The 25,716-nt window shown below is 47.6% G+C and overlaps 1 protein-coding gene across 1 annotated transcript in view; it reads left to right on the top strand.

Moving 5' to 3' along the window:
- Positions 1-25,716, top strand: part of ZDHHC20 (zinc finger DHHC-type palmitoyltransferase 20) — a 1,600,692-nt gene that overhangs the window by 408,274 nt on the left and 1,166,702 nt on the right. The window lies entirely within an intron of this gene.

The raw sequence follows: 25,716 nt of genomic DNA, 5'->3' as shown, positions 1-25,716 counted from the left end.
GTTTTGTGTGAGATTTTTTTCTTTCCCATTTTTTCTGAAGTAATTTTAGCTCAGCATTTTTATTAATTTATCTCCTATTCCTTTTTGATTTATCCAGAGTGTAAGAGCCTGTGGAAAAGGAAGGATTCCTTTCCATCCAACATTCTTTACTGAGATGGAGATGTGACAGTCTGAGACTGATAATGTATTTCAGCAGGGATTGATTTCCTCTTGTTAGACTAAGGTGTTGGTGGTGGTATATTACAGTTTTGACATCAGTATGCTTATCTTAACATGCTTTGAACTTCAAGCACCGTTTTTGTCTGGGTTATTGCCATTTTGCTTTTTTGTACTTTTAAAGCAGGTTGCACTTCTCAAGTAATCTAACTAGAGCTGCAGTTCTTTTTTTAGGCTGATGGATCTTAAATTTATAGATGATTATATTCAAAATGTAGATGTACTAGCGAAGAGAACTGTAGGCTTGTACATAACCTAAAAATCCACTTAATTTGACTTTCTTCATCCTCGAAGGTGATTAAGTATCCTGTATGGGGCTATAAGTCTTACTCTTACATTGCATTTATAAGTTGAGCTTGACTTCTGTTTACAAAACTAGCAGCAGCAAGCATCAGTGGAACACAATAGAAGAGCCACAGTAAAAGGCAGGCTTTTTCTGAAGAATGCACAGATCCTTTGAGGCCATACCAGGTTTAAATTTAATGTAATTTGTTTAACTTAATCAGGCATGTTTCTATGTGGCTGGAAACTAGGTGGTGGTAGGGGTAACAAAATGTATAAAATCATTGTACTTTGTTTTTAAACTGTGTTCTGAATGAGTCCTAGAACACAGACACAGGAGGAGGAATAAGACAGTGGCTTGGCATATGCAGATAATACCTCTGCATTGTATTACAGTTTTCTGAGTACCACTTAAAACTTAAGTTGGCTTGACCTATAAGCAGCTTGCACCCAACATTTCTTATAGGAAGACAGCAAGTTGAGCTGTTGATTAGACTTCCAAGGACATAAGCAGTTTCCATCTAACAACTACACCTGGGCTCTCAGCTTTGGGGGAAATTAGAAAATTAGGTATTAGTGCTGGTTACACCTCAACACAGGTTGATGAATCTAGGTTCTGACATGGAACACACATTTATTTTGTCGGATTAAGAAGACAGGTGGCTTAGAAAATGAAAATGTTTGCATTAGTGTACATCACTGTAACAAAGAAAGTTACTTTCCAAACCCATTTAAAACATTACTACAGCTGTTGAGTGGACCATGCGTATAGATCTAAAGCAGTAACGCTTTAAATATTCTGTGCATTTATTGGCCAAGTTCAAGTTAGCATTTTAAGTATTCAGACAATGTTTTTGCAAGATAAGACTTTGAACTGTACCATGTAATTCAAACATTTTGAAAGTGATTAGCATAGCCTGGGTGGGAGGATGGCATAATGGTTAAGGTATTTACCTTAAAGACACAAGGTGCAGGGTTTGATTCTCACATGGGGTTAACTGGCTAGGCTTCAAATGGCCCAAAAGGGCAGTTAGCCTAGTACTAACTTATGAACGTATGACTCGTCAACATAGTGCAGTTGATGCAGACTACACACTTTATTACCCTGTCTTTTGGGACCATGGTTAGTAGATAAGGACTGCAGCCTGCAACAACGTGCAAAACTTGTATTTTTCTTTTTGACTGGCACACAAGAACATAATTGTGTACTTACTGTATGCACCACTGGGGGAGGGAAGGCTGTGTAGCATGACGGGTACTACACAGTGAAGGCTGGAACACCTTTATGACTTAAGCTGTGTTATAACTTAAGTTTTCTCAGTTGTGCTCCAGTTTTTTTTTTTGCATAATAGTAATTCATTAAAAGGTTAACTTAAGAATTATGTTGAAGCTAGGGATGTTAATCTTGTGCGTATTAGACTATCTGGTGCTGTGGGAGCTCCCACCAGCATAAGGTGGGCAGGTATCATTGGGTGTAGACAGGGATAGGTGTGGTTATGGGTAGCAGCAGGGTTGCCTGCACCATAGGAAACTGATTTTTTTTTCTCATCTTTGTGTTCCACCATGCTGTATTGCCCAACTTTTATTGAGCAGCATAATAGGGCATGGGGAATTGCTACACTAACAAATATGTTATCCATGTTACTATTCCTCACTTCTGGGTCATAGGATCTGACATTGGATCCAAGCTGGCAACTTCTCACACAGATCCTAGGCTCGGGCTCCTCCCACTACCATAATTCGCTGCTGCTCTCTAACCCCTTACATCACGTTTGCTGCTTCACCTCTTCAAATGTGATTCCTCTGGCTCGAGTCCTTCTGTGGGGTATGTGCTCATTTTCAAACCTTGTTTTTGTCTTTTAGCTTTTAATCTTAGTTGTAGTCTCTTTAGAGTCTAGTCTTTTAGTTTTTTGTACTCTCTAAGCCTCCCCTCCCTTTCTAAATATTTTTCTTATTGTCAGCCCTTTTATTGCCAATTTCTCTGCCTTAATATTGTGTGTTGCATTTTAGGCTTAGTTTATTTTCTTGTTCCGATTTTTGAATTAGTTAATTGTGTTAGTGTAATTGTTGGCTTTTGTTGGTTTGTGACTTAGTTTGGCCCTGGTTAATGGTTACGTTTGGCATTTTGGCTTTGGTGCTTGGTCTGTTTTCCTCATGTCTGACAAGTCAGCAGGGTTTAAGAGGTGCTCCTTGTGTGGTTGGAAGATACTAATCTCCAACTCGCACCAGGGGTGCCTCTATTGTTTGGGCACTGACCACTTGGAGGTTGGATGTGGCATTTGTGCTGCATTCAACCCCAGAGCCTTGGTCAAGCACTGCAATAAGTTACTTCTGAAAGGACTCGCTCAGGGGGGTCCTTTGGTCCAGTCTCCTACCAAGCAGGGTTCCTCTTAACATAAGGGGAAGGCACCCTCTGTCTGTGTCCTCTTTCTTTAAGAAACCTAGGCTGTCGAATCTTAGCTCCTTGGATCCGGCTCCAGCCTTGGCGCTGTGGGATCAGAGACGCTCAGATCAGAGATCCCAGAAGTCTGCTGTACAAAGGACAAATCTACTCCTGGATCTGAGGCCTCCAGTTTGAGACCTTTGGATCTGAGATCCTAGGAATCTTCTCCTGGATCCACGGCCTCCGGATCAAGGCCTTTGGATCTGACCTCCTTGGATCCAAGGCATTCAATTTCTAAATGCTTGGATCCTCAGTTGCACTCTGATCAGAAGAGGACTCATCCGGGACTCTTGTCTGATCCCATGTTGATTGGGGACTGCTCATCTGGTTCTGGCCTGGAGTAGTCTTACATCTGCCAGGTGCAGAAGATGTTCCTCTGAGAGGTTCAGGAGGTCCTCGGGGTATATCCATGCATCCCCAGCTAGGTCATCTGCTTCTTGTAGGTCCTCCAGGAGCTTGCTCCCGTCTGACATGGACAGGATGATGAGGTCTTTCCTCAAGGTTCAAATTGAGTTGGTGCTTCCTGCCTGCCCTGCCCGTCCGACCAAGGGTCCCTTCCCCTGCCCATACACTTCAATCTCCTCATCTACCCCAGGTGGTTTGGGGCTTCAGGGCTTGGTGCATGGTGAGGAGGTGACAGGGACTCCTAGAGCCCACTTTGTCTCTACCCTGTCAGAGTCCCTGACCAGCTATGCACTTCTTCACTCTGAACAGACTGGGTCCCGGAACAGAGCAGCTGCTGCAGAGTCCTTGTGAGGGGGTTCCGGTCCAGTTTCTTTTGGACCAGCCCTCGATGCTTTGGCTCTCAGCAGTTGGCCAGTATTATCTAGGGGTCTTGAGGCAGTGGCATGCTCTGCTCCATCTTCTCAGGTGGGATTGCCCGCTGGAAATGGGGAGGGGGCATTGTCCAGCCCTTCAGCCTTCCAGGTAGGAGAGAGGACCTTCTCCACTGTTGGAACTGCTTCCCCTGCTCTCCAGGACCCTTCACAGCACTTCTAATCTCTCAGAGCTGAGCCTTCTCATTCTGCTCCCAGTCAGCCCTCCCGAACCAGGCTTCAAGTCCTCGCCTGAACCCCTCTCTGAGGATGTGCAAGAAGAGGCACCCAAACTCTCTGATGGAGTCTCTCACTGAGGATATGGACCTCGATGAAGGGGTTGGGTCCCCCAGATCTCTGCCCGAAGATGTCTTTTTTTTAGAGCTATCCTAGAGATCCTCAAATTGAAGGGTGGATAGTCTTACCAGCCACCGTCCTCCTGAGGAGTCTGTGTTCCTGAAGGCGTTTGGGACAGCACTTGGTATCCCCCCTGCTGATGGACCTTATCACCAGTAGGGTGTGGAATGAGCCAAATACTGTGGAGCTAGAGCCCAAATGAGCAGACAAATTTTTAAGTCCAACCATAGATAAAAAGTTTTAGTCAAAGAGGAGCCAGTTGATGCTATAGTGGTAGCTCCTGCCAATAAGAAGGAGTTGGCAGAGCAGAGTATGTCTGTCCATCCTCCCCAATTGAGAATCCCAGGTGATAGACATGGAAAGTGGGTTTTTGCCTCAGCTGTATTTGGTGTGCAGGCACGGAATTACTTGGAACACTTCATCTGTCTCCAAAGGGATTTGGTCAAGGAACTCACCACTTCACTTTGAGAAGATGGCTGCCGAGAACTTGAACAAATAGTCTTCCAAGCTATCCACTCTTGCATCCCTTGTTAATTCCTCGATGAGATTGATTTCCAGTGCTGCGGAAGGCACCTTTTCAAGTGGCCAGCGCAGGCATTGCTGTTCAGCATTTCACCTGGCTGTGCCTTGCGGGTTTGTGGAGTGCCCCCTTTGATGGATCAACTGTCTTTGGCCCATCAGTCAGACGCACTGACCCGCAGTGAGCAAGAAGGGAAGACCTTGTCCCCTCAGAAGTCCTTTTCTAAGACAATGGGAGGACTAAGAAGTTGTGGTTCTGAAAGTCGCAGTCTTCTTTTCAGGGTGTTCAGGATGAACCCTCTTCTAGAGGGGAAGTAGGTTCAATGGTAGACTTTGCCCTAGAGGCAGTGGTGGTCTACAAAATCAGGGCTCCAGGGAACCCTTCTCTGAGAAGCCCTTCCAGTGCTCCTGTGGTGTTGCCTGGCTGTCCTGACCTGGAGGCAGTCGGGGATCATTTGTCTCTGCACTCTTTCGCCTGGCAGACATCACAAAAGATCAGTGGGTGCCAAGCATTATTTGCAGGGCCTATTTTATTTCCTTTTCCTACCCCCCCCCCCCAAACCAATCAGAATTCTCTTCCCGATGTACCACCCTATCAGAAGGAGTTAGTTCTGCAAGAAGTTCTCTTCAGAAGAGAGCCATCCAAGAGACCCCGCCAGGACAATGATGATCAGGAACTTACTCTTGCCTCTTTTTGGTGCCAAAGGAAGCAGGGGACCCATGTCCAGTCCTGGACTTGAGTGAGTTAAATTTCTCCAAGAAGTCAAGTTCCATATGGTGACTGTACATCATACCCCTTCTCCACAAGGATGAGTAGATATGCTCTGTGGATATCCAGGATGCATACTGTTATGTAAAAATACAGGCATTCCTGGAGATCATTACCAGTTCAGGGCCATCCCCTTTGGTCTCATCACAGGATCCCCCTCCTCCTTGGAACCTTACCTTTGTGCTGCAATCTCTTGTGCAGAGTCTTGTCGAGCTTGCTGCAACTTGCAGCATTAATTTTTTGTTTCTTGGAAGACTGCCTTTTCGGTGGCTATAATATCAGCAGGATGAGTTTGAGTTGAAGGTGGTCTCAATCAAGCCTCCATACATGATTTTTCATAGAGACAGAGTAGTTGTCAAGACTAATCCCTCTTTCATGCCCAAGGTAGCCACTGAAGCAAATTTGAATCAAGCCATTCAATTGCCAGTTTTCTTTTCCCAACCATTCCAGTAAAGAAGAGCATATGCTGCACACGCTTGACATACATAGACAGTTATGATTTTATTTAGGTAGGACAAAGAGGATTTGCAAATATGATCAACTGTTTGTGGCCTTCTCTGTTAACAGACTGGTTCGGACAGTGTCCGAGATTACAATATCTCATTGGCTATCCCAGTGTATTTTTATGGTTTATTCTTCTAAGGGATTGCCTTTACCAGGACCTGTCAGAGCTCATTCCACTAGATCTGTGGCTATGTCAGCTGCCTATTTAACGCAACATTCTGTAGATGAGGTTTGCACTGCAGCCACCTGGTCTACTCCTCACACCTTCATTACTTGTTGCAAACTTGACCTAGTTTCCAGAAACAGGGCTTCCTTTGGGTCCAGAGTTCTTCAGCATTTCCTTCCATGAGGCCTCCCAGGATTGTATGATAGCTGGAGATTCTGACCCAGAAGTGAGGAATAGTGACCTGGATAGCATCAGATATAGTTGCATACTTGGTATCTGTGTTATTCATCACTATCCCTCCCTCCTTCCTTCATCCTATCTAGTTTGTCTACTGTGGCTGTCTTGTAGCTGTGGGGCAAACTCTATCTGAAGAGTTAGAGGGCATCAAGGGATTATGGGAGTGGGAGGAGCTTGAGCGTAGGATTTGTCTGAGTAGTTGCTGGCTTGGCTCCATTGTCAGATTCTATTTCCCAGAAGTGATGAATAGTGACATAGGATAGCACAGATGCTAAGTTATGGTAAGGACATAACTCTATTTATACAGTATCTTGCAGGTACCGAGTTATATTCCTGTAAGTTAGCCCTTTGGGACAAGTCTGTACACAGATGGTGAAAGGATTGTATGCAGTGTACAGTGCTTGGGGGGGGGGGGGATTCAGTTTTAGATGTACGTTCATGGAGTACTGTGCTTATACATTAGGGCAGGACTGCATACCTTGGTCTTGCCTCATTGTGTTACATCCTTTATAATTTTCCTAGGGTTGTGGTACTGTTGTGTACCAGCCTTGCACCCTTGCAAAAAACATTGCTGCTTAATTTATGTATTTTGTTATGAACAGTCATTTACGGTTTCTGTATATTTTTACGTTTTTTATTTTCCAGGTTTTCAGGCAATCTGTAAAGAAAATATTAGGTTGTTTGACATTTTTAAGTAAGCATTTTTTTATATAAAAAAAGAGAGAGAAACTAGCTATCTTAAAACTTCGTTGAAGAGATCCACAATAATTCCCAAGAATTGTGAAAACCAGGTGGTATTCCAAAACAACAAGCCTTTATTCATCACAGACAAGTGATCCTCAGTATGATGTGGGCTGTGGACTAACCTTTAGAATGTTTCATAGGTTCATAGGTTGGTACTAGGCTATCTGTCCTAGGGCCTTTACAAGCCTAGCCATAACAATTCCCTGGCTATTTCTTTCCACACTATTTACTTCCCTGGACCCGTGTAGCAGGGCGACTGACTTAATCCCCGGGGTGAATTTCATTTCTCCCATCCAATCATCAAGGTTCATTTTGAAGAGTGCCAAAGAGGCACTCTGACATGTATAGGCAGTCTATTCCAGAGTCTGGGGTGTCTCTGGGTCAGGAACCTATCCCTCCAGCGTGTTTTGTTTATTGTGATGACGATTTAGATCCCTGGAGCCTGTGGCTCTGAGGGATTGGGATTTCTTTAAGTGTAGCTTATCCAACAGCTCTGGGTTTGACATGGCCTTGTATGTTAAGCAGAGATCGCCTCGGAGTAGACTATATGTAACAGAGTATAGTTGGAGTTTTTTAAGGCGGTCAGCATAGGGCATCTGCTTTAGGTCTGTGATTCTTTTAGTGAGGTATTTCTGCGGCCTTTCCTGTATTCTATAATTGGTCTAATGAGGGATGAGTACAGTGGGACAATGACCTCCTTTTTTCTGGATGAAAAGCCCTTGGTGATGAGGTGTGCCACATGGGATTTTCCTGACTGTTGTGGCGATGTGGTTATTGAAGGTGAGACCACTGTCCACCTGTGTCCCTAAGTCTCTTATCACACTTTCGGTGCTTAGTGTACTGCCACCTATGTGATGATTCACGGGTACATGTTTTTTCCCCAAAGGGGATAACTATACATTTCTTGGCATTGAGCTTGAGCCCATGGCTCTGGCACCAAGCATCTGTTTCTGTAAGGCCTTTTTGTAGAGTATCCACATCATTTGGGGATTCAATAATGGCTCCCAGTTTACAGTAATCTGCGAACTGTGTTAGCCAGAGTCCCTTAGTGTTGGCCCGTACTTCAGAGAAGTAGATGCCAAACAAGAGAGGTCCCAGGACTGAACCCAGAGGTACTCCACTTGTCTGGAGCTTGAATAGGAGTTGGCTACTTTTACAGTCTGGGTTCTGTCAGTAACCCAGTTGGCAACCCATCGAGTGACGTAGGGATTAATGCCAAGCTTAGTAAGTTTATCTATGATTCCAGAGTGGGGAATGGTGTCAAAGGCCTTGGCGAGGTCCAGATAGGTTGTGTGGACTGCCTTACCCTCGTCCACAGCTCTGGAGACTGATTCGAAGAAGTCAGTAAGGTTCAGGAGACCAGATCGGCCCTTCACGAACCCAAACTGGGTGGGGTCCAGTGTTTTAAGGTTGCCGATGTCTTTGTTTATAAGTTCCATGGTAATACGTTCCATGGCCTTGCAGATAAGGCTCGTCAGACTGATGGGGTGGTAGTTCCCGGGATCTAAGGTGGATCACCCTTGTGGAGTAGGATAACTGTAGCTGTGCGCCACTCAGTGGGCGTGAAGCCTGAGGTGAGGGTATGATTAAACATGACACTTAGGTGAGGTGCCAGTTCATTTTGTAGTTCATGTAGTACACAGCCCAGGATGTCATCCGGTCCCATGGATGTTGTATTCTTAGCTTTGGAGAGTGCATTTTTTACCTGTGTGGCCGTTCTTATCGGAATTTGGCAGTCTTCCAGTATTGAGATGGGCCATTTAGGGGGTGAAGTTGGCACTGAATCGATCTGCCAGGATATTGGCAATATCCTTGGGATCAGTATATTTAATGCCATTCTGTTGTAGCTCAGAGCATTTCTGAGCATTGCCATTTAGATTCTTGACATAGTTATAGAATGCCTTGTGGTTGTCTTTGGCAATTTTATTTCCGTAACTAGCTTTGGAGGATTTTATGAGGGATCTCAGCTTCTTACTGAGGCTGGTAAGGAGTTTTTTGCATCCTGGGATTTTCCTCTTTTCTGCAACAGAGTTTTTTCCTTTTATTAAGTTTGTTTATGGCAGGTGACCAACAGATTGGCTTCCTTTTTTTGGAGCAGAGCATCTTGGTTCTATTTGGGATGGCAAGATTCATGCATAAGTGGATGTGCTAGTACAGTGCTTTAGTGTAGGACTCAACAGACGAACTTTCAGTTCCCATCTGCATGGGTGTCATGAAGTCTGTAATGTCTGACTTGAGTAGCATGAAGTTGGCCTTGGAGAAGTTTATTTATGGAGGATGTTCATCGTGTTTCACTGTTGCAGTCATTACTCTTGGGTTATCCTGCTGGCAGGCTACCCACAGTCGGCCTGAATTCCAAAGTCTTGGTCTGGCATCGGTTGCTGTCACTTCTTCCCTGACGTCTGTGCGCCAGGGGTATAAAAGATGCAGCAGACGCCATTTTCTTCAGTCTTTCTTGCCATGCGGTGCCCGAAGCAGAAGCAGTTGGCAAGTGCTGGTCGGCCGACTCCTGAGATTTTCGTGTTTGAATTTCAGATCCAAAGTCTTCATTTAAAGCCAAGTACCCCGTTGGGGAAACTTTTTTTTCTTGCTCCAGACCGATGTCAGAAAAAGTTAATTGTATTTCTTGTGGGAAGCAAATACCTCATACGGACTTCTATTATTATTGTATTCCTTGCCTAGGCCCTGATCACGACGTAGCTAACTACAGATTTTGTGCTAGATTTAACCAACGTCTGTACGATTTTGCATTTCATTACTTTGGCCGAAGGTGTAATTACACAATGTCGGATAGCCATCCAACTACCGCAATTCACAAGAAACGCAAGGAAAAGGACAGGCATCCGAGGTCCAAAACTGACTAGGCTTCTTCTAAGCCAGTCGCCGGTCCTCAGTGAGGTGCTTTCGCAGCCCCTGACGCCTGCTACCTCAGAGCCGCAGGCTGCTTCCGACGTGGAGCAGACTAGGCCTCTGGAAACTCCAGGTATTGGACACTTGGAAATTATTCCCTCAGATGGGTCCGGAGCCGCTGCGCAGGCATCGGCTTTTGAGGGTGTTTTCAGGCCTACACAGTTGTATATAAAACCGACTACAGCTTCAAAGGCAAAGACTAAAGCACCATTAAAGACAAAGAAACAAGTGCAGCAAGTCCATGGACAGGCCTCCATGCCTAAAAAACAGATGCTCAAAATGGCCGAAGACCTAATTACTTTGATCAGGGGTTCCCATCCCCCTCCTGAGAAGAGGCCTAGGCAAGAGACAGAATATGAATCTTCAGATCAGGTTGCCATTTCCTCTGACTCCTCTTCTGACCAAGAATACTCTCTCCCTCCCTATGAGGATTCCGATGCTGAAAAATCTATCCCTTCAGCCTCCTCTCCTGAGGATTATTCTTTTGGGGAAACCCTGCATACGATGAGGGAGCACTTCCACTGCGAGAGTCAAGACTACACAGAATCTAAGAAAAGGCTTAGAGATTTTCTTACTACCTCAGCACAGGCCTCTTGCTATCCCTCCTGTTTTACACATTGTAGATGTATTTTCAGAGTCCGGCCTGTCCCCTGACTCTTTACCCCCTGCACCTGTTAACCCAGACAGATACTACAGGGTTACATATTCACATAAATTTCTTTATAAAAACCCTACTGCTGACCCAGAAACTATTTCTCAGGGTCCCAAAGGGTTCAAGGCTTCCACTGCAAAAAACCTATCCCCTCTGATAGGGATTCAAGGGCACTAGACAGATGGGGGAAAAGGTTTACACTTCTGCTACCTTGGCTGTGAGGGCTTTAAATTGTCAATTTCATATGCTTAAATATCAGCAATACTTATTGTCACTGCTTAAATGGAAAATTTTAACAAATTCTGAATGTGCAGAAAACAAGGAAATGCAGAATTTATTGCATGCAACTGAACAAGTGGGAAAGCATGCTTTGCAATGTGGTTTTGATTCTCTGGATGGCCGCTGTTGCAGGTTCTGTCATTAGGCGACATGCTTGGTTAAAGGAACAGAATCTGCTTGATCATGTTAAAGCAAAATTATTAGATGCTCCATTACAGCATGATACTTTGGTGTTAAAGCAGAAGAGGTGTTGAAGAAAATGGAGGACAAAGCGAAATCTATGCAGACAGTTAAGGATTTCTTACAGGTGCAGCCACCCAGATTTAGCAGGAACTGGCCTACAAAGAATTGGTCCTTTCCAGTGTCACACAGGCCACATAGAGGCAGATACAGACGCCACAGAGGCAGATCCCAGCCCCAAGGCTCATACAGGCCTAAACAATGGGGTGCTTCTACCCCCAAAAGCGGAGAGGACAAATCACAGCCTTACAGGAAACGGTCCCAATGACTTTCTTCTGCCAGAACCAAGCAATTATCTTTGGCAGCCCCCTTAGGGGGAAACTAGCACTTTTTTCACAAAATTGGCACATGATCACCCAGGACAAATGGGTCTTGAAGATAGTGTCTCAGGGCTACAGGTTCCACTTTCACACCCTGCCAAGGGCAAAAGGTATGCCAGACCTGCCACACAATCAATGGGCATAGGCACAAAAGCAAGTTTCATCCCTCATGTGCATGAGGGCCATTCAGCGAGTACCACAGCAAGAGCAGGGACAAGGATTTTACTCTAGACTTTTCTTGGTACCCATCAAGGACAAAGCCTGGAGACCAACACTGGACCTGTCTATTCTAAATACATTTCTGGACGTTCCAAAATTCAAAATGTTTACTCTGCAGCAGCTACTGCCCATGCTGGGCAAGAAGGCTTGGCTTGTAACTTTGGACCTAAAAGAGGCATACCTGCATGTCCCAATCAGACAATCTTGCAGAAGATACCTCAGATTCATAGCTGGCTCAATGCACTGCCAATTCTCTGCACTGCCCTTTGGCTTATCTTTTGCACCCAGGGTCTTCACAAAATGCCTTGCACCAGTAATTGCATTTTGCAGACAAAGAGGAATTTAAATGTATCCTTACTTGGACGACTGTCTTATTCAAGCAGAGAACAGGAACATTCTACTAAAGCATCTGATGTTTGTAAAAAAAATTACTAATTTGCCTAGGGTACACAAACGAAAAAAAATCAAAACTAGTACCCCCTCGAGAGATAATATTCCTGGGTGTAAGCTTAAATACAACTGCCCAGATGGCTTATCTCACGCCAGACAAAGGCAACTGACTTCTTTCTTCAAAATGTTGGCAACAAAGACCCAGTTATCTGCAAGAAAAAATTTGCAGGCTTTGGGCTTCATGGCATCCTGCATTCTGCTAATTTCATATGCCAGACTGCATATGAGGAAACTACAATGGTATCTAAAAAGTGTTTGGACTCAGCATTGCCACAACCTGGAAATATTAAATCAGGAGTAGGGACTTCATTTGTCAGCAACCTGTGGGGTCTTGGATCCGATATCTGATCCGAGCCGCCAACTATTTATACAGCTATGGATCCGAGCTCCTAGCTCCTCCCCTCACCCATAATCTCCTGCCAACCCCAAATGACCCCAGATCTAGTTTGCCGCTCTTGAGTGTGTCAGCTGGATTTTGAGCTCCTGGCAATTTTTTGAGATAAGTGTTCTTTTTTGTCTCATTAGCCTACTTTTTTGTAATTTAATCAGTGTGTATTAGGTTTCCCGTTAGTCTGTTAATTTTTAAATTTTTAGTGTTTACCCTCCCCTTGCTGGTCATTAGAGTGTGCTTGTGTGTGCTTGCATTTGGGGCCTAGTGCGTTTGTGTAGCTTTTACTTAGTTTTGGGTATGTCAGAGGCCCCAAAACCTATTTTTTCTAAATGCACCGAGTGTGGCCATAAGCGCTCTCTGGCGGATGGCCACACTCGGTGTGTTCAGTGCCTTTGGGTTGAACACCTGTCTTCGGGATGTACCATTTGTGCAGCGTTCAACCCCAGGGCACTGAAGGAGCGGAGGTCGAAGCTGGTCCTGGTGGGACTTTTGCCCCCGGATTCGGCTTCGGCCTCCGCTACTCCCGTGGCACCTCCTCAGCCTGTGGTGGTGGCCACTCCTGCCCCCCTTCCTCCGGCCGGGATTCAAACTCCCACTAAGGCGACGGAGGACAGGGAGGCCAGGAGGGAGAAACTGAGGGAGAAGCACCACAAGCGGCAGGCCGAGGCCTCCGCTTCGGCCTCCCCCAGCTAAGCGGGCTTCTCCCTCCACGGCTTCCAGGTCGTCTCTTCCTCGGCTCCGATCACGTTGCTTCTCCCCGGGACCTGAGGAGGAGAAGACCTGATCTCCGTCGAGGTCATTGAGGCGGCATTCCAGGCCTGCCTTGGTGGCCTCGTCGAGATCCACCTACAGCCTGTCTGATGCAGACTTGGACCGGATGATGAGAAGGTTCATCCAGGCCCAGCTGCAGATGGAAGTGCTCCTGCCCCCCCCCCCCTTCGGGGGGGAGCTCGACACCCTTTTTTGCTCAGATAGCTCCGTCTCCGACCCGCTTTCCGGGTTTGGAGTGCTTGGAGCCGGGCAGCGTTGGAGCCGGGGATGGGTCGGCGCCGACAGTACTAGGTACTTCGGATCCGACCCTACCCTCGAGTCTGTCAAGTTCCATCGTTGGATCCGACCTCTCAGAGCCGTGGCCCGAGCTTTGGATCCGAGGGATTCAGTGTGCCTTAGGCTCAGTCCAGGTCAGAGCACACTGGTCCCTCTGATCCGACTGTCTTGGCACCGGTTGCGATCCCTTCATCGGATCCGAGTGGGAGTCTGCTCTCGGAGCCCAGGGAGAGCGACTCCCCCTCAGCCTTCGATGTAGTGGAGAGGGCTCTGTCGAGAGCATCCAGACCTCCGGCCCTTGTCTCGTCTCCGCCCTGCAATCCCTCTCTGCTGGGTCAGGCTTCCATCACCCTGCCACAGGGACAGCCTGCTTAGATGTCCCAGGTTGTTCCTTTGGAACAGGACATTGCTGGTGAGACCTCCTCAGACAGCCCCCCCCCCCCCCCGAGGAAGTGCCTCGCAAGCATAAGTGTAAGAGGAGGCACGTGGACTCCCCCGAGTCCTTAACAGAGAACACTGACTTGGATGAAGGGGAGGGCTCCCCAAGGTCACCCCCTGAGGATATCTCCTTTGGAGACATCATGGAAATGCTCAGGATCAGGGGGGGTGGTCTGCCCCCAAGGCTTCCTCCGAGTCCGTGTTTCTGGAGGCATTTGAAGCAGGCCCGTCTACCACTTGGGTGTCCCCTTCCGGCCGACCCCCTGGTGGACCTTGTTACCACCAGGGCGTGGAAGGAGCCGGACACTGTGGAGCCAGTCCCTAAACACCTGGATAGGATTTTGAGCCCCCCCCCCCCGCAGACCGGCCCCACTGGAGCAAGGGTCCCCCCGTAGATGCCATCTTGATGGCAGCAGCCACTAAGAGGGAACTAGCTCAGGAGAGCCCTTCGGTCCATCCACCGAGCAAGGAGTCCCGCTCGATGGATCGCCTTGGGAAGCAGGTATTCAGTTCAGCGACCTCAGTAAGGTCCCTGAACTACATGGCACATGTCATCAGGATGCAGTGGGATCTTATTAAAGAATACGCTGCTTCCCCCCTGGAGTCCATGTCGGCGGAGGACAAGCAGTTGTACTCCACTCGTATGGCCACTCTAAGATCTATTTCCAATACCTCTATGCGGCTGTTGTCTCAAGCCACTGAGGGAGCCGCTAGAGCTAGCGGAGCAGGCCTAGTTATGAGACGCCAGGCCTGGCTCCGACAGTGCGACTTCGCGGAGCCATTTAAGGCGTCCTTTGCGAATGTCCCCTTTGATGGTTCTGCCTTGTTTGGCAAGACCATTTGTGAGACACTTGTTCAGAGCGAGAAGGACGGGAAGACATTGTCTGCCGTCTGAGTCTGCTTCTCTGCTCCCCAGAGGTCCTTCTTCAAGAACCAAAAGGGACAGAAGAAGATGTGGTTCCGGAAATCGCAACATTCCCAACCTGCTCCGGACAACCAGTCCTTCCGTGGCAGAGGAGAACAGGGAGGATGCCGCCCTAGAGGCAGAGGGGCCCAGAGAAATTTTGGGTCCAGAGAATCCTTCTCTGATCGGCCCACGCAACAGCCATGAAGGGTTGCCCGACTTCTCCACTCTGGAGGCAGTCGGGGGGGCGCTTCTCGAGGCATCTGGCAGCATGGGAGTCCATCACATCAGACCGCTGGGTGCTTCGGATTATATCCAGAGGTTACAAAATCCCAATGCAACATGTTCCCAGACTTGGGAACTTCCCCGATGTACCACCCGGTCAGAGGGAGGCTGCAGCTGCGGAAATCCAGCAGCTGCTAGAAAAAAAGAGCCATCCAACCCATCTCCCCAGACCAGCTCAGATTAGGGTTTTACTCCAGGTTCTTTCTGGTGCCAAAAAAGACAGGGGACCTGAGACCAATTCTAGACCTTTCCCTCTTGAACATGTCGGCAACCAAGGAGAAATTCCGAATGGTCACTCTTCAATCCATTCTCCCCCTATTGCGGGAGAACGACTGGATGTGCTCAATAGACCTCAAGGATGCATACTACCACATTTTAATGGACAGACAATCCAGGAGGTTTCTCCACTTCCGGCTGGGAGCCAGCCACCATCAGTTCAGGGTCCTTCCCTTTGGCCTCACCACAGCCCCCTGGGTGTTCACCAAAGTTTTAGCAGTGATAGCGGCCCACCTGAGACTCCAGGGAATGCAGGTCTACCTGGACGACTGGCTCCTGACCGCCCCAACAAGGCATCTACTCAGCTCAGCCAGAGACTTTTTTTCTCCGCCTAGCTCCCCAGTTAGGCATCACGATCAATACGGACAAAATCCTCCCTTGCTCCGACACAAGTGATGGACTTCATAGGGGCCAGATTGGATACGAGAAGTCTGCGAGCCTACCTCACTTCGGAACGACTACAGAATATGAGATTTCATGTGCGGGCCATCCTCCAATCAGAAGCTCCACCAGCGGAATAGGTCCTGAGGGCACTGGGCTCCATGGCAGCGGCAATAATGCTTCTTCCATGCGCTCGTCTAAACATGAGGGCACTACAGTGGACCCTCCAAGTACAATGGTCCTTTCAGCTTCTTCCTCTCAATCACCCTATCTCTATCAGCAAGGCTTGCAGGAGGGCCCTGTTATGGTGGCTTCAGCCCCCAGACCTCCTTACAGGCCGACCCTTCTGCGCTCCACCTCCTCTCGTCATGGTGATCACGGACGCTTCTCGCTTCGGGTGGGGGGGGCATTGCTCAGACAGAACAGTCCAAGGCACGTGGAACGACACAGAGACCTCCCTGCATGTCAATGTTCTGGAGATGAGGGTGGTGCTCTTAGCATTGCAAGCACTTCACAACCTTCTTCCCGTAGGAACTATTGCGATACAGACGGACAACATGTCAGTTGTCTGGTACATCAACAAACAGGGCGGAACCAGGTCTTATCCTCTCTGCCGAGAGGCCATGAGTGTGTGGGAATGGGCGATCTCCACCAACCGCTTTCTGATCACAACGCACATTCCGGGATGGTCCAACATTCTGGCGGACAAACTCAGCCGCACTATCTTTCCCCTTACGAGTGGTCTCTCAACTCCCGAGTAGCGAAGCGGATATTTGCAAAATGGGGGCAATCCTGCTGCGATCTCTTTGCCTCTCCCTCAAATACGAAATGAGACGGCTTCTTCGCGCTGATTCCCCCACCAGGGGGGAAGCCTTGAGAGACGCTCTAGTGCATGCTTGGCCGCCCGGTCTACTTTATGCCTATCCTCCTCTACCCCTGATGCTAAAGCTTTTACAGAATGCCTCTCGGTTGGGGAGCAGAATGATCTTCATTGCCCCATGCTGGCCTCGGCAAACTTGGTTTCCTTACCTGTGGTCTCACTTGGTGAATCCTCCCTGGATTCTGGATCCCAACCCGGATCTAATATCCCATCCCATCAGGCTTACCAACCCCGAATCTGGACAACCTGAAGCTAACAGCTTGGCTGCTCCAGTTCCACTCTTAATCAGGACTCCCGGCATCTCTTCATCAGTCAAAGCCATCTTGGTGGCAGCGCATAAACCTTTCACCAGGAAAGTTTACTTCAGTAAATGGAAGCGCTTCTCCGTCTGGGCGGAACATCATAATTTGGACCCCTTCACTGCTCCGTTAACGTCCGTGTTGGACTTCCTTACCGGAATTTTTCAGCAAGGGGCTAGCTGTTTGACAGTCAAGGTACAATTGGCAGCCATCTCCCATTACCATGTAGGACATGAGACGGGTCCTTTGTCAGCTAAACTATGTAAAACCTTCCTCAAGGATACTTTTCTGTTCAGGCCCCCTATCAAAGAAGCCGTACCCCCTTGGGATCTATCACTAGTTCTTCAAGCCTTGACTGCTTCTCCCTTTGATCCAGCTGCCTCGGCCGATCTTAAATACCTGTCTTGGAAAACAGCATTCCTGGTAGCCATCACTTCAGCGAAAAGAGTTTTGGAACTTAAAGCTCTTTCCGTAAAACCCCCTTACTTGGTTTTTCATCAGGTTAGAGTGTACTTCAGGACCAATCCCTCCTTCCTACCCAAGGTGGCCTCAGAAACCAATATCAATCAGTCCATTAACCTACCTGTTTTCTTCCCTAATTATCAAAATAAAGGAGAGTACAAGCTGCATTCTTTAGATGTGCACAGGCAGCTGCGTTTCTATATTCATAGGACTGCTGGTCACAGACAATCCGATCAGCTGTTCATTTCCTTTGCCAAATTCAGTTTGGGTAAAGCAGTTTCGAAGGTCACCTTATCACGCTGGATTTCCCAATGTATTCTTCTAGCTTATGAAGCTTCTGGGAGGCCCGCACCTCAAGGAGTCCATGCACATTCCACTCGCTCCATACCTACTTCTGCTGCCTTTAGATCTAGAGTCCCCTTGGATGATATTTGCTCGGCAGCCACTTGGGCCTCATCTCATACCTTTATCAACCACTACAAACTGGACCTCATTTCCAGAGGGAGAGCATCCTTTGGCTCCGCAGTGCTCCGGAACATCCTTCCATGATGGCCGCCCAAGATTCAGGTAGCTGGGGACTCTGTCCCACAGGTTGCTGACAAATGAAGTCCCTACTCCAGATTAAGAAGTTATGTACTCACCATAACGTTCCATCTGAGTAGGTGGCTTCATTTGTCTGCAACCATCCCCCCCTCCTTCCCCCTGGCCTTCAGAAGAGTTAGTTTTGTTGTATTATCCTGCCTTTTCCTGTTGGGATACCTTTTCAGGTATATGTAGGAGGGCAAACTTGATCTGAGGTCATTTGGGGTTGGCAGGGGATTATGGGTGAGGGGAGGAGCTAGGAGCTCAGATCCATAGCTGTATAAATAGTTGCCGGTTCGGATCCGATATCTGATCCAAGACCCCACAGGTTGCAGACAAATGAAGCCACCTACTCAGGTGGAACGTTATGGTGAGTACATAACTTATTCCCTGCCTGCAACAGGAATTTTGATGGTGGGCACAGGCCTGTCAACACAAGGGATAGCCATTCACTCTACCCACAGCCAGGCAGACACTAATAACAGATGCATCAGATTATGCCTGGGGGGGCCCACATGGCAGGAAAATGTATTCAGGGCACATGGCCCGCAAGCCAGATGCATCTTCATATCAATCAAAAAGAGATGCTAGCTGTTCAGAATGTCCTGACGGCTTTCAAGGATCTACTTCATCCAGGACAACTACTGATAAAGACAGACAATACTACAGTCATGTGGTACATAAACAAGCAGGGAGGCGCACATTCCTACCCCCTCTGCAGACAAGCCATGACTTTGTGGGACACAGCACTGACTTACCAATTCCTGCCAGGAATAATAAATACTCTGGCAGACGAACTAAGCAGAAACCTCATGGATCCCCACGAGTGGAAACTGGATCCACAAGTCTTCAGCATGATAAGGAAATGGGGATGCCCAGACATAGATCTATTTGCCTTCCCTCACAACTGCCAACTACAGAGATTTTGCACAAGGATTTGCCACAAGCAAGCATGGAAAATGGATGCCTTATCCTTCAGCTGGAAAAACCTAACAGTATATGCCTTTCCCCACTGCCTCTCCCTCCCCAAGGTACTCCTAAAGTTCAGACGAGAAGCCAAAAATGATACTGATTGCCCCAGACTGGCCACACCAGCACTGGTATCCAATCCTAAAGAACTTGTCTCAAGGTCCAGCCTGGACATTGCCTCAAATTTCTCACTTACTGACACAACAAAACTATCAGATCCTGCACAGCCAACACAGGACCTTAAATCTGGCAGCATGGCGGGTAATGTAGCCATTCAGAACACTCCTCTCTCCAAAGCTGTGATGGATGTTATTTTGGAGGCCAGCAGGCCCAGTACCAGAAAATATTATGCAGAAAAATGGAAGAGATTCTGTGCTTGGAACCAGGCACAAGGAATTGACACGTTTGTACCAAATATTCCTCAGATTTTACAATACTTAACTGAGATGCTGGACAAAGGCTTATCCTTTTTATCAATTAAGATTCATGCCTCAGCCATTTCAGCCCATTACAATACGGAACCACCTATCTTTTCTCATCCTTTAATAAAGCAGTACCTCAGAGGGGCCAAAAATATAAAACCTCCAAGGAGCACACCATTACCTGCATGGGACCTCAATTATGTCTTGGAAAAACTCACACGGCCCCCTTTTGAGCCAGCCTCAACAGCTGATATAAAATTTTTATAATGGAAAACAGCTCTCCTCCTAGCAATAACCTCTGCAAGACGAGTCTGAGTTACAGGCACTCATGGCTTTGGAACCTTTTGTCATTTTCCATCCAGACAGGGTTTCTCTGAGGACACACCAGACATTTATGCCTAAGGTGGTGTCCAGTGTGGCCCTTAACCAAACCATTCACTTGCCTACCTTTTATCCAAACTCACAGAACAAGGGTGAGAGACTTCTGCATTCTTTGGACATGCACAGACAGCTACGCTTCTACTTGGACAGAACTAAAGCTTTCAGAAAGACTGAGCAACTTTTAGTGGCATATGCTGCAGGTTCACAAGGAAAGGCCATCTCAAAACAGACTATTTCAAAATGGATAGGCCATTGCATTTGTTTCTGCTACTCACAGCATGGCAAATCAGTGCCTAAGGGCATTAGGCCACATTCAACCAGAGCAGCAGCCACTTCAGCAGCCTTCCTCAGAGGAGTACCAACCAAAGACATCTTAGAGGCTGCAACTTGGAGTTCAGTGCACACTTTTACAAAGCACTACCACTTACCCCTCTACTCAAAATCCAGAGCAGGCTTTGCCACTGCAGTTCTGCAGGGCCTCGTAGCCTCTCCTAATCCTATTTAGCCCAGCCACCCATCCTCAGCTTTGGGATTCAACCCAAGAGTAATGACTGCAACAGTGAAACGCTATGAAAACAGTACAGCTGTGTACCTACCATAAATGTAGATGTTAGAGTGTATTCACTGTTGCAGTCCAGGTTACCCTCCCACCATCCCCTTTCCTTTTGCTGGGTCTTATCTGAACTTCTCTATTCTATGCAACCTATGTGGTGTATTTGCTTGCTTCTTTCAGAAGATGTGGAGAGGGGTACGTCTGCCTTACCAAAATTATTGTTGGCTCTGACCCAGTCTACTCCAGAGCCACTTGATCCAGCTTTGTCCTTGTCTGCTGTTCTTTCTCCGAGCTATGTTATCCCTTCAGAGCCAGAGTGCTTGGTGCCACTGGAGGTACTATCGGTTTCAGCGCCAACATGCTCAGTGCTGTCCGTCGTGTCTAGAGGCCGAAGCTTTCTTGTCGGCGCTGACTGAGGGTTGGAATCTATCTTCGGTTCTGAGCCTTCCTCTCGGTGCATCGGCCAGGGTGAGCTCTGACCCTGCATCTATCTCAGAGCCGACGGCTGTGGCTCGGATGTCAACCTTTGTCTCTTCGGAGCAGGGGAGGTCTTCGGAGCCGGAGAGGTCAGAGTTTGAGATGGAGGAGCATTCTGTCATTCTCCAGCCCCTACCAGTGGTACCAGCACTCGTCCTCCGAGAGCACTCACTTTGGTCTCAGCCCCTACTCTCTCCGGAGACAGCAGAAATTCCCAGCTTCAGGATCCATCGGTTGGTGGCCCCCACTTTTCCGAGGCCTCCCCGGATTGCCCTTTTGAGGAGCCTCCCCGAAAGAGGCTATGTAAGAAGCATGTTGACTCCCAGGATGAGTACTTAACATCGGACACTGACCTAGAGTCGGAAGGGTCCCCCAAGTCATCCCCTGATGTCTCCTTTGTGGACATCTTGGAGATTCTTAAGCAGAGGTGCGACTGGCCCACTGTCAACCCTTCTGATGAGTCTGTGTACCTGAAGGCTTTCGGGTCTCAACCTTCTGCCTCTTGGATGTCTCCACCTTTTGACGAACTAATGGATCTGGTTAGTCAAAAGGTGCGGGATACTCCTGATGTGAAGCCAGTCCCCAGGAGACCCAATAAGTTTCTGTCTGCCCCTCCTGGTAAAGAGGTTTTGTATAAGGGTGTTCCCGTAGATGCCATAGTGGTGGCGGTGGCCACAAAGAAGTAGCTGGTGGAGACTTCTTCCTCTGTTCATCTGTCAAATAAGGATTCTCGACAGATGGACAGATTTGGGGAGCATATCTTTAGTTCAGTGGCATTTACCCTTCGATCGTTTAACTCTCACTCACTTCACGAGATTACAGAGGGATCTCCTCAAGGTGTTAGGAGATTCTGTACAAGGTGCGTGACTGAGGGAGTCCCTGACAAGATCTCTGCTCAGTTGTCCACCTTAAATTCTGTAGTTAACTCCTCCATGCGGCTTGTCTCCTATGCGGCTGATGGAGCGAGTAGAGCAGCAGGTTCAGGAGTCGCCCTGAGGCATCACTCCTGGATGCGCTTGTGTAATTTTGTGGAACCGTTCAAGTCTACTTTCACCAATGCCCCATTTGATGGTTCCTCATTGTTTGGTTCCAAGGTGAGGGGGGGGACACAGTCTGTGTGAGCAATAAGGAAAAACTCTTTCTGCCGTGGGAATAGGTTTTACTGTTCCCACTCGACCATACCCCAAAGGTCAAAGGGGCGGTAAAATGTGGTTCAAAAAGTCCCAGAGGGTCTTTCTTGACACTCTGGGTGAATCCTACTTCAGAGGCAGAAGAGGAGGAGGAAATGGGAGACATCGCCCTAGAGGCAGAGGTGGTCCGCAATAAAAGCAAGGCCGTGATCCCTTTCAGGGATGGCCTGATCAATACGCCTGATGTGAAGCCCGACTGTTTCTCTGGGGCCGGTCGGGGGTTGCATTTCTTTGTATCTAAAAGCCTGGCTAAATATCACTCAAGACAAGTGGGTACAAAGAGTTGTTACCAGAGACTGTATCATACCCTTTTCCCTTCCACCATTTGTTCCCAAGAAGATCTCAGATGTACCACCCAATCACAGGGATCAGGCAACTGTGGAGATAAACAAGTTGCTTTTAAGGAGAGTCATCCAGTCCGCCCAGCAGAATCAGATAGGATCTGGAACTTACTCCAGGTTCTTTTTAGTACCAAAATGAACCAGAGATTGGAGGCCAATATTGGACTTCAGCAGGTTAAACGAATCCGTGAGGGACAAGTTTTGGATGGTAACTCTGCACTTGATACTCGTTAGGGAAAGACTATTGGATGTGCTCTCTAGATCTCCAAGAAGCCTACTACTATATAAAAATGGACAAGGCACCCAGGAGCCATCTACGCCTCCGGCTGGGAGCCAGTCATTATCAGTTACGTGCTCTGCCCTTTGGTCACACCACAGCCCTTAGGGTGTTCACCAAATGCATGGCAGTAGTGACAGCTCACCTGAGATGTCAAGGATTCCAGGTGTTTCCGTATTTGGACGACTGGCTCCTGACCACCCCCACCAGGCATCTACTCCTCCAAAACTGAGATGCCACTATTCAACTTTGTTCTCAGTTAGGGATCTCTATAAATTGGGAAAAATCTGCATTATTGCCCTCTCAATCTGTGATTTTTATAGGCGCAGAGGTAGACACAGTGAACATGACAGCTCGTCTCCCCGCCGACAGGACACAAAACTTGATCTTTCAAATTCAACGTAGTCTTCCATTGCAGAAGGTCAAAGCGAAGTGGGTTCTTCAGCTCCTCGGGACTATGGCTTCCACCATTCTATTAGTACCATTAGCCAGGTTGCACATGAGCATTCTGTAGTGGCTTCTGACTTCCCAATGGTCCTTCCAATATCTCCTGCTGAGTCATCCTATCCTGCTGACTGAGTCATGCACGAAGGACCTTCTTTGGTGGATAGCTCCCAACCAGTTGATCACTGGTGCTCCCTTTGTTCCTGCTCAACCCATTGCCACTGACCACGGATGCCTCCCAGATCAGGTGGGGGGGCATTATCTCGGCAGGACTGTCCAAGGCACATGGCAAGAACACGAGGCTCACCTGCATGTCAATGCTCTGGAGATGAGGGCGGTGCTCCTGGCGTTGCAAGCACTTCAAGTCCTTCTTCCTCTCGGGACTATTGCGATACAATCAGACAGCATGTCGGTAGTTTGGTATATCAACAAGCAGGGTGGTACCAGATCTTACCCACTCTATCGAGAGGCCATGCGAGTTTGGAAATGGGAGGTTTCTTCCCAGCGCTTTCTGGTTGCAGCGCACATACCAGGGACGACCAATGTGATAGCCGACAAGCTCAGCTGGGTGATCCTACTGCCTCACAAGTGGTTTTGAAACAGCGGAACAGATTTTCCGCAAATGGGGACAGCCTTGCTGCGATCTTTTTGCCAGTCCAGTCAATACCAAATGCAGCAGCTATTTTTCCCTCATTCCCCCTACGGGGGAGACGCCCAGAGAAGCTCTGGCTCACGACTGGCCCATGGGACTTCTGTATGCTTTTCCTCCATTTCCTTTCATTTCCAAAGTGATTCAGAAAGCCAGTCGGCTGGGAAGCAAGTTGATCCTCATTACTCCTTACTGGCCTCGTCGGGTCTGGTTCCCTTTTCTCGAGCCTCTTCTCCTGTAAGATCCTTGGATCCTGGACCCAGCTCCACTTTGACTTACTTGTCAGGTTTGCTACATCCCTCAATCCACACCCGCAGGTTGACAGCGTGGCTGCTCCAGTTCCATCCCTAGTCAGACTTCATGATGTATCATCCTCAGTATCACATGTTCTTATGTTCTCCCATAAACCTTCAACTAGGAGGCTGTATGGCAGTAAATGGAAAAGATTTTCTATTTGGGCACATAAAATGAATGTAGATCCCTACACTGCTTCTATCCCTGTGATTTTGGAATTTCTCCGAGCTTTTTCAACAAGGAGCCGGCGCCGCCTCTATCAGAGTCCAATTAGCGGCGAGTTCTCATTTTCACTTGGTGTTTCCAGATAATTTATTGTCTCATAAGCTATGTAAGACCTTTTTGAAAGGAATCGCTCTTTTGAGACCACCACTGCAAGAACCTGTGGCTTCTTGGGATTTAAATTTTGTGTTGTCCAAACTGACTTCTCTCCCGTTTGAACCTTCACACTCATCTTCATTGAAATTTTTGTCTTGGAAGACTTTGTTTTTGGTAGCTATTACGTCAGCTAAACTGGTATCAGAGCTACAAGTCTTATCTGTTAAGCCACCTTATTTGATCTTTCTCAAGGACCAGGTGACACTGCGTACTAATCCCTCCTTTGTCCCCAAAGTTTGTTCCCCTGCTACCTTAAATCAATCCATAGAACTCCCAGTTTTCTTCCCTAATCACTGTAATGCAGCTGAATACCGTTTTCATCAGCTGGACGTTCATAGACAACTACGTTATTTACAGCGGACCAAGGAATTTAGGAAATCAGATCAACTATTCATTTCCTTTTCGGACTCCAGATTGGGCTTACCAATTTCTAAAGTGACACTATCTAACTGGATTTCCAGTTGCATAGCCTTTATCTACAGTTCAGAGGGCAGACCTTTACCCTGCAGGATCAAGGCTCATTCTACCAGGTCGCTGTCTACCTCTGCAACCTTTCAAGCCAGGGTCCCACTTGATAATATTTGTGCAGCAGCTATGTGGGCTAACCCTCACACTTTTATTACACATTACAAATTGGATTTAGCTTCCAGGGGTAGAGCATCCTTTGGCTCCACGGTGCTTAGGAGTATTTTCCAGTGAGCCACCCAAGAATAAGACGCTAGGGACGCTGTCCCATATGTAAAAATGAAGGTGAGATTGGACTACACAACATAAAGAAATTATGTACTCACCATAACGTTCCATGTTGGTAGTTCATCTCACCCTTCATTTTTACCAACCCGTCCTCCTGCCCCCATCCTGGAAGATCTGGAGATAATAATAATAATTTGGTTATCTTTGGTTGGAGACCCTTTAGTATTGGTTTGTCTGTTATGGGTTTTTTGTTCTGGTGAGCAGCAAACAAGATCTGGGGCTTGTACTGGTTCATTATGGGATACCTGCTTAGCCACGAGCCGACCAGAAATATTCGAGCTTGTAAATCGGCCGAGTCGGAGCAGAGGATCTGCTCCGAACCCATATGTAAAAATGAAGGGTGAGATGGACTACCAACATGGAACATTATGGTGAGTACATAACTTCTTTTTTTCCCCTGGAGTTTGTACTTCCTGGTTGTCCTGCTAATAGGATGTCCTCCATATCAGATTCTTGTCAGTTTTTCTGGAAAATTACTTTCCTTTGTGGGTACTTAGATTTCTGCCACTGTAACCCTTTAT

The sequence above is a fragment of the Protopterus annectens genome, chromosome 5.part0, assembly GCF_019279795.1.
Source record: "Protopterus annectens isolate FY-2018-M chromosome 5.part0, PAN1.0, whole genome shotgun sequence".
Classification (NCBI taxonomy): domain Eukaryota; kingdom Metazoa; phylum Chordata; order Ceratodontiformes; family Protopteridae; genus Protopterus; species Protopterus annectens.
Note: the sequence above shows the minus strand (reverse complement) of the source record. Positions and strands in the feature narration are given on the sequence as shown.